At 38.6% G+C, this 14,348-nt stretch overlaps 1 non-coding gene across 1 annotated transcript; it reads right to left on the bottom strand.

Annotated features, from left to right (window-relative positions):
- Positions 1–2,842: 2,842 nt before the first annotated feature.
- On the bottom strand, positions 2,843–2,949 carry LOC141625442 (small nucleolar RNA R71). Its single transcript, XR_012535222.1, has one exon. It is a non-coding gene; the product is annotated as a small nucleolar RNA R71 (small nucleolar RNA).
- Positions 2,950–14,348: the final 11,399 nt, after the last annotated feature.

Below are 14,348 nucleotides of genomic sequence, written 5' to 3'. Positions count from 1 at the left end.
ATCCACTTTTGTGCATGGTAGAGAGGGGACGATCCTTCTTCTTGTCAAGGCAAGAAGGGGAATTCCGCGATCCTCCAGTGTTTCTAACACCATAGGGAGCATACTCTTGACGAAAGCATTTAACGATTGAGGACAAAGGTACCCAGCTTGACACAACTTAGAGGTGATTTATTGGTATCCTTCTAGGCTTAGTAGTTTGAAGAAATCGTATCTATAATGGAATGTGTACCCTTAGATTGCTTCCCCTTTAGATAATTTCTGCCACTTAGATGAGGGAAGTGGCTATTCATTTTTGTAGATGCATCCATTACTTGATTTGTGTGCTTTAATGATTGGATGTATCGCCATTTTGGCAAGCCCCACCTTGCCTTGCAAGAAGGCATCCTACCTCATGGTTGTCTTGTTGTGAGTTGAAGGGGCGGAGTGAGACCCGCTAATTGTCTCATATTGGCTATATTAGTAGGTTAGTTTGAATAAGGGTCCTAGTTTTTGTCACCTCTTTACTCGGGACGAGCAAAGGTTCGGTTTGGGGATGTTTGATGTGACTTATATTTGAGCACATTTAGTCTTCGAATTAGCCTCGTTCCTATGCTTTATAGTGCATAATTGGGTCATTTACTATCTTTAGTTTCCCATTTTGCATATTCTTTGAGGTTTTGTTTCCTTGATAGGAGAGGATTGCAAACCTTGCATTTACATGGCGAAATAGAGCTAAATTGATCGCATCCAATGACCAAGCATCAAAGGGAAGACGATACTAGAAGGCCTATGTAGATAATAAATTAGATTGGGCAATGATGAAAGGATCCTTGCATCCTCAACAAGATCCCCGCGGATTTTTGAGGATTGAAGAGAAAAAAGTGTCTGACCCAGGATCCGAGCGGATTGCCAGCAATCCGGGCGTCTCCCTGCACCACAATCCGAGCGTCCCGAGCTTAAGACGCTCGTCTTGAAGCCATAGAATCCGAGCGTCTCCCCTAATGATCCACTCGAATCTCCTGACAGAACCCACCGTGCCAGCACCCAAGCCACTCGGGACGAGCATATCCATACGGGACTAGCAAAACGGAGATGCTCATCTCCTTGGAGAGGAGCATTTCCTCAACTTTTCTTAAGGGTCTTAATAGTCATTTAAGCCCTTAGTAACCCTAATCTTTGTACCTAATCTTTAGTATAAATACCCCTTTGTACTACCTACTTACCTAGATTAGCATGCTCTCTTAATCAAGTTGTAATCAATTAGTAATCTCATCTTAATCTTGTAATCAACTCTTAATCTAATCTTAATACAAATCTCATTTCTTAATATTTTCTTAATTTCTTTATTGTTCATCATTTATTTTGGGTAATTAGAAGATTTTTTGGGTTTATTTGGAGGATTGACAACCTTCCATCAATCATCAAGTACTTCTATTATTCTTTGCTTTATTATTGGGAATCATCTTCATAGGTATAATTATCTCTTAATCCTTTTAATTATTATTAATCATTTTCATTTGTTCATCATGTTTTGCCTTGCTAGTATGATTGACAACCTCGTTAGCATGTTAAACTTGATAATGAGTGAGTAGTTTCCTTAGCTAAGGTTAATGGGGAATTAGGGGAAACCAACATGGGGATTGATTCATGCTTAATCTAATATGTTTTCATAATTAATTTGCTTGCTTGTTGTGATTCCAACTTATGCACATGTTATGTTTGATGAAATGCGAGCCTATGAATACTTGCATTTTTTACCCATCACCTATCTTTTCAATGAGACTTGTAAGACATAAACTAACTCGAGTCTCATTAGACCATGCATATAGTTGGATAGGAAGGACTAAGTCGACTTGTAGGTGTTGTACAATCTAATCGATTCGGCTCCGGGACCCAAACCTTCTTAGGGATTGTAAGATATACACTAACTCGATCCCATCACAATAGTAAGTGCTTGCATCTAGTAGAGAACATGTTTGTATGATCAACTCCCATGAATCCCCTATGAACCCATGACACCCTAGTGCTTTTAATCAATTGTTTACATCTCATTCTAATCATCTTGCTTGTTTTTATTACTTTACTTTTATATTGTTGATTAGTTTAGTTGATCTCCTATCTCAACCCAAATTGTGACACCCTTAGACACAACCATCTGCAATTGAAAATCCTACATCAATACCCGTCCCTTGGGATCCGACCTTTACTTGCCTCTTTACTAAGAGTAGTTTGTAAAGTTATAAATATTGTTTTGGTTAGGTGACTTTTGACGACGAGTTTAACGACCACACCACAAGGTAATTTATTACCTGTTGATTTCGAGATTGAAAGGACCTTAACCAACAATACAAGAGTTGCTAGAGGTACTTCGAGAGTTGTAGGTATTGGTGAGATTGTGGATATCCAACCAAATAACATTGAGTTTGTGAACCCTTTTGCAAGAGAAGGAGAGGATAACCCAATTCAAAACCCACCACAAAATTAACCTACGATGCCTAAATTTTCATCACATTCCGTACCAACCGAGGAGAACCTACCAAACAGTACTCCTACACCACCACATTTAACCTGTAATTTCATTGCCAAATCCGCATTCATACAATTAGTTGAGAGAAGTCAATTTGGAGGGATGCCTAGTGAAGACCCTCATTTGCATATGGAGAGTTTTTGTGACTATTGTGATGCAATTTCTCAAACCGGAGTTACTCAAGACCAAATCTAATGGGTAATGTTTCCTCTTTCCTTGATCGGTACCGCAAAGCAATGGTTGAAGAGCCTAGACAAGACTACCCTTGGTATTGATTCATGGAAGAAGTTAGCACTTGCCTTCTACAAGAAATTCTACCCTCCGGAGAAGACTAATATGTTGAGAGCCCAAATCACCGGGTTCAAGCAAAGGGATGAGAAATCATTATATGAAGCATGGGAGAGATTTAAGGACACTTGTCGTTCTTGTCCACACCATGGACTTAGTGAGTGGTTCCTTGTGCAACAATTTTGGAACTGCCTATATGAAAACTCTCGCAATGTTCTTAATATGGGATCCAATGGGATGTTTACCGAAATTGATGACAATCAAACATGGGCCAAAATCGAAGAGATGACGGTTCATAATTCCCAATATAGTAGGCCTCGAAAGGCCACAAGAGGACAAAAGCATGAGGTAGATTCCATCTCTCAATTGGGTGCTCAACTAAGTGCTCATATCGACACCATCAATTTTAAGTTTGAGAAGGTCATGGCTAAGCTTGATGAAGCTTCCAAATCACCCAAACAACATGTTAATGCTATGGTGGTATCATCCTCAATTCCAAGTGGAGTATGTGAAAGTTGTGGAACCTAGGGACATGATCAAAGCGAATGTAGGGGAACAAATGAACAAGTTAATGCTTTTCAAGCATACAAGAGTGGCACTCCTTATTCCAACTACTATAATGAGAACACCAAATTCCATCCAAATCTTTCATACAAGAGCCAAAATGTCCAAAACCCCCAACAAACATACACCCCACCTCCAATGAGAAACCAACCTCAAAGACTCTTTTTTAACCAAAGCCAAGGTTACCAAAATCAACCTTCTTACAACCAATCAAATGACCAAAGCTTTGATGTTCAAAAAGCGGTCCTCCAAATGCAAAATAATCAACAAGAATTTTTCACCCAGATGCAAAAAGATAGCCCAGCTAAGGAGATCACCATCAACAACATTCTTGCCCACACCAAAATGTTAGAAACTCAAATGACTCAATTAGAATCTTCTAGCTCTCAAAGACAAAAGGGGCAATTACCTCCTCAAGTTAATCCCCTAACACATGAGACGGTTAGTGCCATCCATTTGAGAAGTGGTACAAGATATGAGGGGCCGAAGTGGCCAATTGAGGAAGATATTGTGGATGTTAGTGACAAGCAAAGAGCTATGGAGAACTCTAAGGAGGAAGACCCTACCACCAATGAAATTTCAAAGAAGAAGAATGAACAGAAGGCCAAGGAAAAAGAGCCTATTGTGATTAGACTTGCATTCCCAAGTCGACAAGCTAAGCCTAAGCTTGATGACCAACTTGGAAAGTTCATGGAAATTGTGAAGAACTTAGAAGTCTCAATCCCATTCACGGAATTGATCAATCATTTTCCGGCTTATGTAAAGTACATGAAAGATATTCTTACCAAAACGAAATCCATCCGAAAGTAAGAGACTATTGCCTTTACCAAAGTGAGTAGTGCTATTCTTCAAGGGAGTTCCCCTCCAAAGCTAAAAGATCCGGGAAGTTTTTCTATTCCATGTACCATTGGCGACACTACAATCAACAAAGCATTGTGTGACCTTGGAGCAAGTGTAAGTGTCATGCCATACTCGGTATGTAACAGGCTAGGAATGGGAGAGCTCAAATGCACCAACATCACTCTTCAAATGGCGGATCGATCAACAAAGGTACCTTTAGGGGTATGGGAGGATGTGCCCGTGAGAATTGGCAAATTCTTCATCCCGGTATACTTTTTCATTGTAGACATGGAAGAGGATTCTAACATTCCTATCATTTTAGGAAGACCTTTCTTTCATACCGCTGGAGCGGTAATCGATGTGAAACATGGAGAGCTCACACTTGAAGTAGGGGATGAGACAATCACTTTCAATCTTGACAAAACAATGAGAGCTCCCCGACTACATGAGCCATGTTTCATGGTCGATCACTATAGCCAAGAAAGTGATAGAAAGAAGTTGGAATCTCTATGCAAAGATCAAGCCATGGGTAAAGAAACACCACCCATATGGAAGAAGAAATTGGATGACCTTCAAGTAGCTCTATTCGGAGAGCAAGGAATTTTCAACAACAATGAGAACTTGAATAGCTCACCCATCATGATAAGCAATGAAGAAGGCCTCATTGGCCAAGACAACAAGAAAGAGGAGTTGCCCTTATCAACTCATGACATCATTGGGGAACAAGCTAGTGAAGTTTGCGGTCTATGGGACGATGAATTTGAAGGATTGGTCAATCCTTATATTGGAAATGCTATGACCTTAGACCAAGGCTTTATGGATCCTTGTCATCACTTTGACTTGGAATGAAACAATGAGGAGAACAATGTGCAAAGGTCTATCCAAGACCTCTATCATGAAAATGAGCAAACCTTCGACTACTTCTACAAGGTGTTGAGAAACATGAACAACACCTTGGCTTTGCCCACTTGACATCTCATCCAAGAATGAGAGTTTGGTGGAGTCCTCCCTAAACCACCATTTGTAAAGATTCTAACCCCTTAACTCGCATTTTATTTCCTTTATTGCATTTTTGTCATTTTCGGATTTGCATTTTTGTGCTTTGATCAAGATTTTTGACATGAGAGCAAGTGAGTGAGGTATTTTAACATGTTTTGATGTGTAGTGTTTGATCAAGTCTGAGGATAGCAAGTGCCTAGGCTAACCGAGCCTTTGTAGTGCACCCACAACATTTAACAAAGGAGAAGAAGAAAGAATGACAAGGGAAAAAGAATCCCCACGAGCGGACCTGAGCTCGTGGGAGTTGAAGGGAATCCGAGCGAGCCCAAGGGAATCCGAGCGTCCCCAGCTTGCATCCGAGCGTCCTGACCTTAGGACGCGGGTCCTGGGAAAGCTTGAATTGAAGAAAGTGTCCCGTAAGAAAATCTGAGCAGATCATCATCAGGACGCTCGTCCCCATTCTTAGGACACTCGTCTTGGCATCAGTCCGCGCATCCTGGCATGCTTCAAAGTTTATGAAATTTCCCTGTAAGGAAATCTGCACATCCCCAGGAGAATCCGAGCGTCCCCAGAAGGAATCCGCTCGAGCTGAGATGGATCTGCGCGTCCTGGCACGGGTTTGCAATTTCAGGAAGTCCTGTAAGACAATCCGCGCGTCCCGTGTTGAATCCGAGGGTCCCGACCTGCTACTTAAGCAAAACACGGGACAAATCCCTTCTTCCTAATTCATTTCTATCTTTCACAAACACAAACACATACCTTTTCTCCCACTAAAACCCTCAATCAACCCATTCAAAAACACCAATTTTTCAACAAAATTCACCACCATTCAACCAAAACTTGCTCAAAACAAGATTAAATCACTCCTTTATCAACAAAAGACCATCTAAACATCAATTTCCTCACAAATTGAATCAATTTTCTAGGGTTTGGGCAAAAATTCGAAAATCCTAAATTGATTGAAGTTTGAGGAAGCAAAGAACATTCAAGTAAAATCTTGGTTTGTTGATACCAATTTGGGAAGGAGAACACAATGGCAAGGACTAAAGGCGGAACCAAGGCACCAAAAACTCCAAATTTATCGAAAAGACAACAATCTCTTCTTGCATCTAAGGCTTTGGTAGTGACACAACCAAGGGTGGAAATCAAAGAAATCGCAACTTTTATTGAGGAAGCTACCAAACCTACTTCGGTTATAGAACAATTGCCAAATTTTCCGGAGGTAACTTTCTTAACCGATGCTCATAGGAATGCATTTTTATCCCTTACTAGAAAGACTATTGTGGCTACCAAGTTTATATGTCAAGACACTTTGGAAAAATTGGGTGTGCTTGAGCGAACTAGAACATTTTTCGAGTCCTTGAGGTTGTTATCCCTCTTTGAAATGGAAGAATTGACCTACCCTTCATTAACCATGAAGTTCATAAGCTTCTTGAAGGTATCTAAGGTAGAGACTCGACATTATGTTGAATTCCGTCTTGAGAACAAGAGTAGAAACATGACTTTGAGTGAGTTTGGCGATGTGTTTGGTCTTTTACAATATCATCATTATGAGAAGAAGCCTTTAAAATATGATGCCGCACCCCTTTGGAAAGCCATTACCGGTCGAAAATTTGACTCTTTCCGGGAGTGTCATGCTTTATATGTTCATCATCCGTGCATAAGAGTATGGCACAAGTTTGTGGGCAATACCTTGATTGCTAGAAAAGGCACCAATCACTTCACCGAACTTGATTTTGTCTACCTTGAGTCCTACATGAATATCAATGGAAAGTTCACCAAAAATTACAACATTCTTCGACTATTACTTGATCGGTGGCTTGAGATTGATAATGGGAAAGACGGAGCGACCTTCATTGTAAACGACGGCTTAGTAACAAGGTTAGCTAAGCACTTTAATCCAAATTTCAACAAAGATAACACATACAAACCGGTTAAATGGAGCAACCTCCTTTATATGAGCACTATGATCAACAAATTCCATTGGGTCAAGAACGACAATCTTGACAACAAATATGAGTGGCTCATCAAATAAGCTAAGTCCTTTGTCTTGCCTAGCAAGATTTGCCTTCTCTCTGTCTGTAGACTAAACTACCTATTGCCCATCTCTAAGGAAGCCGAAGTGATAATTAAGCCACATAGGGAACCAATTGCAAAGCCCTCCTCCTCCACCATTGTGACTCCACTATACCCCTTTGCCTACCAAGAATTCAAACCGAGTGGCTCTAATGTCATGGTAGGCAACGACTATTTGACCCAACTAATGCAACAAATGCATAAAGAAGCTTATGAAGATCGAGTGAATGCCTACCGTGCCCAATATCCACCCCTTCTACATCTAGCTAGGCAAGGACTTCTTGATCCTTCATGTCCTTTGCCTAGTTGGGCGGATAGAGAGGTATTCTTCCCTAATGCTTCTCAAGATGCCGAAATGGATAGTCGGGTGGCACATGGAAAGGTGGTTGTTGTTTATGAAGACGGGGAAGGTAGTGATTCATGCCAAGAAGAAGAAGAGCAAGGTTCGAGTTCCAATGATGATGATGGAAATGGTGAATCCTCCGGATCAATGGAGGTGGATGATGAAGAAGATAATGAAGAAATTGATGATGCAAGTGATGATGATGATGACGGTAATGATGCCGGTGATGAGGATGTCGCAATGAGCGACAATTGAGGGTTTACAAGGCCATTTGGAGGATACCACACATGCGGGGTTGATTACTTGACTTAAACCTATTCCATTATGAGTTTCCTACACCTCCTTTAGCTTTGTCTCTATATCATGTTTTTAATCTTTATCTTGAGTACTTGTCTTGAGTCCTAGCAACATTTAAAGGTCTCCCACCTCGGTTCTATTGAGGTGTCTCATTTTGTTCCCGCTTTGAAAATCCAAAATGACAATTAGGATTCATGCATTGCATCCTTTCCTTGTGCATGAACTCCCCCTATTTTTACACTAGAAATAGTGTCTTACTTGGTTTGGGGAAGTTCAAACACAAGGGATGCGAGTTAATTCAAATTAGCTCTCCGAACAATAGAAAGCATGCATCATATAGAATAGATTAGAATGCATCACTTTTGTATATATGTCATATAGTTTGCATATTAGTGTAGAAATCATGCATAGTCATTTAGCTTGCATTGCATAATTTTCTATCGTTTTGACCATTGAGGACAATGCTCATACTAGTGTGGGGATGGGAAATTCTAACTTAACTTTTAAAATCAAAAATGATAAAAATTGAAAAATTTTGAAAAATCAAAAATATGTTCTTTTATTCAAAAAAACAAAAACCATAAAAATTTGAAAAATTTAAAAATCCAAAAACATGTCCTTTCCTTTGTAGTATAGAATTTTATATTGTATATACTTGTGTTTGTTTGTGTAACACCCCAAGTTATTGAGAGTAAGGTTGTCCCACATCGGGGAATTGAGGAGGTTGTGATATGTTTATAAGGGTTTCCACCCACCACTTAGTAACAAGGCCTTGTGCTTTTGGGCTTAAGTGAGGACAAATAACGGGCCCAAAAGTGCACACCCATCTTATTGGGTTGTGTTACGATCGTGGTGGGTCGGGTTGTTATAAATGGTATCAGAGTAATCCTGCGACCGTGTGGTGAGCCCGTGGTCGGGAGTACCTGGGTCACACACCTAGCGGGGGAGGATTCTGGGCTTGGCTGCGGTCAAGTTAGAGGCACAACGAGGACGTTGTGTTCTTTAAGTGGGGGAGATTGTAACACCCCAAGTTATTGAGAGTAAGGTTGTCCCACATCGAGGAATTGAGGAGGTTGTGATATGTTTATAAGGGTTTCCACCCACCACTTAGTAACAAGGCCTTGTGCTTTTGGGCTTAAGTGAGGACAAATAATGGGCCCAAAAGTGCACACCCATCTTATTGGGTTGTGTTACGACCGTGGTGGGTCGGGTTGTTATAGTTTGTCCTCTTATCACATTGGATCGACTACACCACATCCAAGGCATGAGGAATATTAAGACCGCATGGTATGATCTTTCCAATTTCCTTTTTTCTCTCTATGTTAATGACTATGTGACTTTATTTTGATTGATGCGGTACAAACCAATGTGATCTTAAGAGTTGCATGTAGTTTATATGGCATACTAGTTGATAAAAGCATATGCATTAGGTTGTATAAATGTTAGTTGCGTCATGGCATGTAGTTGCATTTTAGAAAAATTAAGTGAAAACATCTATTTGGGAAACTTGACAAGTGTATATAAGGCCCTTGTAGATACTTTTTCTTCTTGAGACTTTACTCATTAGAATACCTCTAAAACACCCTAGGATGTGTCATGCTAGTATCCTTTGACCCATGGACTAAGGCCTAGTCAAGAGTACCTTGTGATGTGACGACTCCTTGGTTACCATTTATTCCAAGGTGACCCTTGAAACCATGCAACCATCTTCCACTTCTATCATCATTTTTATCAACAAAAAGGGAATGGGCACAAAAATTATCAACTTGAGTTCAAGTACCAAAATGAAAAACAAGAAGTTTGCACAAATTTGCATCAAAGAAAAGAGGAGTACAAAAATAAGAACTCCTATGCTTCAAATAAAAGCACCCTTGTTACAAATTGTGGTGACTTTGAAAATGTTCAAAAAAATGCAAAAGTTGAAAATTGTCAAGCATCAAATTGCCAAACATCAAAGAAATGGCAAATAAAATTGTTCTCAAAAATGTCAAATGCCACAAGAATTTGGGGGGAATAACAAAACCAAAAGCAAACTCCCTTTACGAAACTCAAAGTACACTGATCCCTTTTTCCATTGAACCCACTTTTGTGCATGGTAGAGAGGGGACGACCATTCTTCTTGTCTAGGCAAGAGTGGGAATTCTGCGATCCTACAGTGTTTCAAACATCATAGGAAGTCTACTCTTGATGAAAGCATTTAGTAATTGAGGACGAAGGTACCCTTACTTGACACAACTTAGAGGTGATTTATTGGTATCCTTCTAGGCTTAGTAACTTGAAGAAACCATATCTATAATGGAGTGTGTACCCTTAGATTGCTTCCCTTCTAGATAATTTCCACCACTTAGATGAGGAAAGTGGCTATTCTTTTGTAGATGCATCCATTACCTTCTTTATTGTGCTTAATGATTGGATGTATCGCCATTTTTGCAAGCCCCACCTTGCCTTGCAAGAAGGCATCTTACCTCATGGATGTCTTGTTGTGAGTTGAAGGAGCGGAGTGAGACCCGCTAATTGTCTCAGATCGGCTATATTAGTAGATTAGTTTAAATAAAGGCCATAGTTTTAGTCAGCTCTTTACTCGGGACGAACAAAGGTTCGGTTTGGGGATGTTTGATGTGACTCATATTTGAGCACATTTAGTCCCCGAATTAACCCCGTTCCCATGCTTTCTAGTATATATTAGGGTCATTTCTTATCTTTAGTTTCCCATTTTGCATATTCTTTGAGGTTTTGTGTCCTTGGTAGGAGAAGATTGCTAACCTTGCATTTATGAGGCGAAATGGAGCTAAATCGATCGCATCTAATGACCAAGCATCAAGGAGGAGACCGATACTAGAGGCCTAAGCAAATAAATAAAGTGAAATGGGAAATAATGAAGAGATCCTTGGATCCCCAACTCAATCCCCGCAGATTGATAAGGAGCCAAACAAGAGAAGAACTTTGTCCAACGATCCGAACGGCCCGAGGGACGAGCGGATCAGAGCAATGATCCGAGCGCCCCTGAGCATGATCCGAGTGTGCCCGACCAATGATCCGAGCGTCCTGACTTCCAGGACGAGCGGATCCTCTTACAGGAAAACCCGTGCTTTAGGTGATTCGAGCGGATCCTGGTGGGAGTTGCAAGCATGATCCGCGCATGTCCCTCGGAAGTTGCATTTCCTCAAGCTTCTCTTAGGGTCTTAATAGTCATTTAAGCGCTTAGTATCCCTAATACTTCTACTTAATTTTATTATAAATACCCCTATGTACTACCTAGATGAGGGGGGGTCATCTTAATCAAGTTGGAATTAAGCTTTAATCTCATTTTAATCAAGTCTTAATCCTCTCTTAATTTAGTTGTAATACATTTCCCAATATTAATCACATCTTAATCTTTCCTTAATTTCTTAATTGTTCTTAGTTTTATTTGGGTAATTAGAAGATCATTTGGGTTTATTGGAGAATTGACAACCTTCCATCAATCATCTTTATTGGAGAATTGACAACCTTCCATCAATCATCAAGTACTTCTATTATTCTTTGCTTTATTATTTAGATCATCTCCATAGGTATAATTCCTTTTTGCCCTTGTTTAATTATTGTTAATCACATCATTTATTCATAATGTTTGCTTTGTTAGTATGATTGACAACCTTATTAGCATACTAAATTTGATCATGAGTGAGTAGTTCTTTAGCTAGGGTTAATGGGGAATTAGGGGAAACAAACATGGGAATTAATCTATGCTTAATCTAATATGTTTTCATAATTAATTTGCTTGCTTGTTGTGATTTCAACCTATGCACATGTTATGTTTGATGAAATGCGAGCCTATGAATCCTTGCATTTTTTACCCATCTCCTATCTTTATAATGAGGCTTGTAAGACATAAACCAACTCAAGCCTCATTAGACCATGCATAAGAGTTGAATAGGAGGAGACTAAGTCGACTTGTAGGTTTTGTACAGTCTAGACGACTCGGCTCCGGGACCTAAATTCTCCTAGGGATTGTAAGATATACACTAACTCGACCCCATCAAAACAATAAGTGCTTGCATCTATTTGAGAACATGTTTGTATAATTTATTCCTATGAATCCTCTATGAACCCATGACACCCTAGTGCTTTTAATCAATTGTTTACAACCCCTTTAATTGATTTACTTAATTTACATTCATGTTGTTGATTAGTTTAGACCACATCTCATCTCAAACCCAATTTGTGACACCCTAAGACATAGCTACTTGCAATTGAAGATCCTACATCAATACCCGTCCCTTGGGATCCGACCTTTACTTACCTCTTTGCTAAGAGTAGTTTGTGAAGCTATAAATATTGTTTTGGTTGGTAGCTTTTGACGACGAGTTTTAGTCCACACCAGGAGTAGTGGCTTGATAGGCTACCGTTTGCATATATGCCTTGAAGGCTTGGGAGCGGTCTTCACCGTAGTTTTCGCCATGTCTTGTTATCTAGCTTTTTGACATTATTAGACTCCACTTTCTAATTTCAATTTTGTTTTATTAGTTGGGATTGTATTTGAATCCTTTAACTTGTAACTTAACTATTTAACTACAACTTATCTATGCTAAATCGCTTTATTTCGTTTGTTCGCACTACAAACTTGGGAAACCAAGTCATGTGACATCCTCATGGGTTAGGATGGCCTAGGAAAAGGCTTCCCGACTTATGTGGATGTTACAACACCCATAGACACCCTGTTGCACCCTTATGCGCCTCCTTGAACGCATGACAACCAACCTCTCTCTCTCGCTTCCCTACACGTTGACCCAGCACATGAACCTTTACCCTCTTGTCCCCTCCCCTAGCCTACCACCCTAGCTACCCTACCCATAATGATGCAGGAGCTAGATGATAGACACGCCTCCCTAGGCCGAGCTGGCAACACGCCTGAGCTATCAAAACGGTTTCCTAAGCTGTGTAGGATTAATTATTTAGCTTATTTTATAGATTTCGAATAAGTTTAAGAAACTTAGTTATTTGATAATCCTAGTTTTAGATCTGGTTGTTAGTAGTTTAATAATTAAATAACGTTTTCTAGTTAGTTTAGGAAAGAGTTAGGAAATAGCATGTTGTTCAACGTAGAGTTGATGTCGAGTTGGCATAAATAGGAACGTTGTTAAATCTATTTTGACATGTTATTATTGAGTCATAAGATTACTTTTCTTTTTGCGAATGATTTCGATTAAACTTGCGAGTTTAGTCTTTAATTCAACCTTGCGAGGCTGATTCGTGTATCTAGTTCGATTCCTTGCGAGGCTAAGATCGAGATTTACACAACTATCTCATACTTTATGTTCGAATTTCATGAGATCTACAGCATAAACACGATTTAATTCCGCTGTTATTTTACTACATAAAATCGAAACATAAATTCGACCTAGTTCTACATAACACCAAAACCCTAATTTAATTACAATTCCTTAATTTAATATAATCTATACAATACTATTAAAAGGGTAAATTGACACAATATACCGAACCACATGGCGTAAACCCATGGATGAAAAAAAAAGTATACTACTCTAAATTGATAGCAATCCATGGATGAAAAAAAAAAAGACAAATCAAAGTTAAATAACTCTACACCCTTTTGCCCTTCACCTTCCATCTCCCATGAAATCTTGAATTACTGCTCTTTATAGCCAACCTTTGGGTTTTTACGATTATGAAAAAAGTGTAGTAATCCTTCTTATACTAAAAGAATAAGAGCTTATTAAAAATTTCCCGCCTAAATAAATTATTCTATAATTAGCGACTTTATCATTATATCATATCTACAAGTGAGTCCTACTATTCTAAACAATCAATAACTCTATTCGATTTAAAAAGGGTATGATATTTTTTTCAATTTGCATAGACATATTAATAAAATATTCATATTTTGTTACACAAATGAAATTGCACTAATTAAACGTATGATGTGATCGAAATATTTTACTGTTATTATTTGTAAAACTATAAACATGATGGCCACGAACACTTTTTAGCAAATATTTTCTAAATAATTCTACTATTCCGTCTTTCGATACAAACTTATATACTACAAATTAATAGTATTCATAGATATTTTTACTTTTAAAACGTAAAAACTTACGAATTATATATATTTTTTTCCTTTTTCTTTAACTTAATATCTAACCCCACTCCATATTATGTGAACATTAAATATTGGTTAATTTTTTAAATGTTATAATATAACATATATGGAGTATATAAGTATATTTATTATAACACATATCTTATCTGATTGTATTACAAATGTCATTACTGCATGTTTATAATGCCCCTTTAGCAAATATGATGATATAACAACAATATTTTTTTAAAATAAAGTTAATAATATAATTTTTGACAATCTTATTAAGAGTAAAAGTGTTAAAGCTTCTATTTTCTACCTCTTAATACCAAACATTACTAATACTGTAGTAAATT

The sequence above is a fragment of the Silene latifolia genome, chromosome X, assembly GCF_048544455.1.
Source record: "Silene latifolia isolate original U9 population chromosome X, ASM4854445v1, whole genome shotgun sequence".
Taxonomy (NCBI): domain Eukaryota; kingdom Viridiplantae; phylum Streptophyta; class Magnoliopsida; order Caryophyllales; family Caryophyllaceae; genus Silene; species Silene latifolia.
The sequence above is the reverse complement of the archived record's forward strand: the minus strand, read 5'-3'. Positions and strand labels throughout refer to the sequence as shown.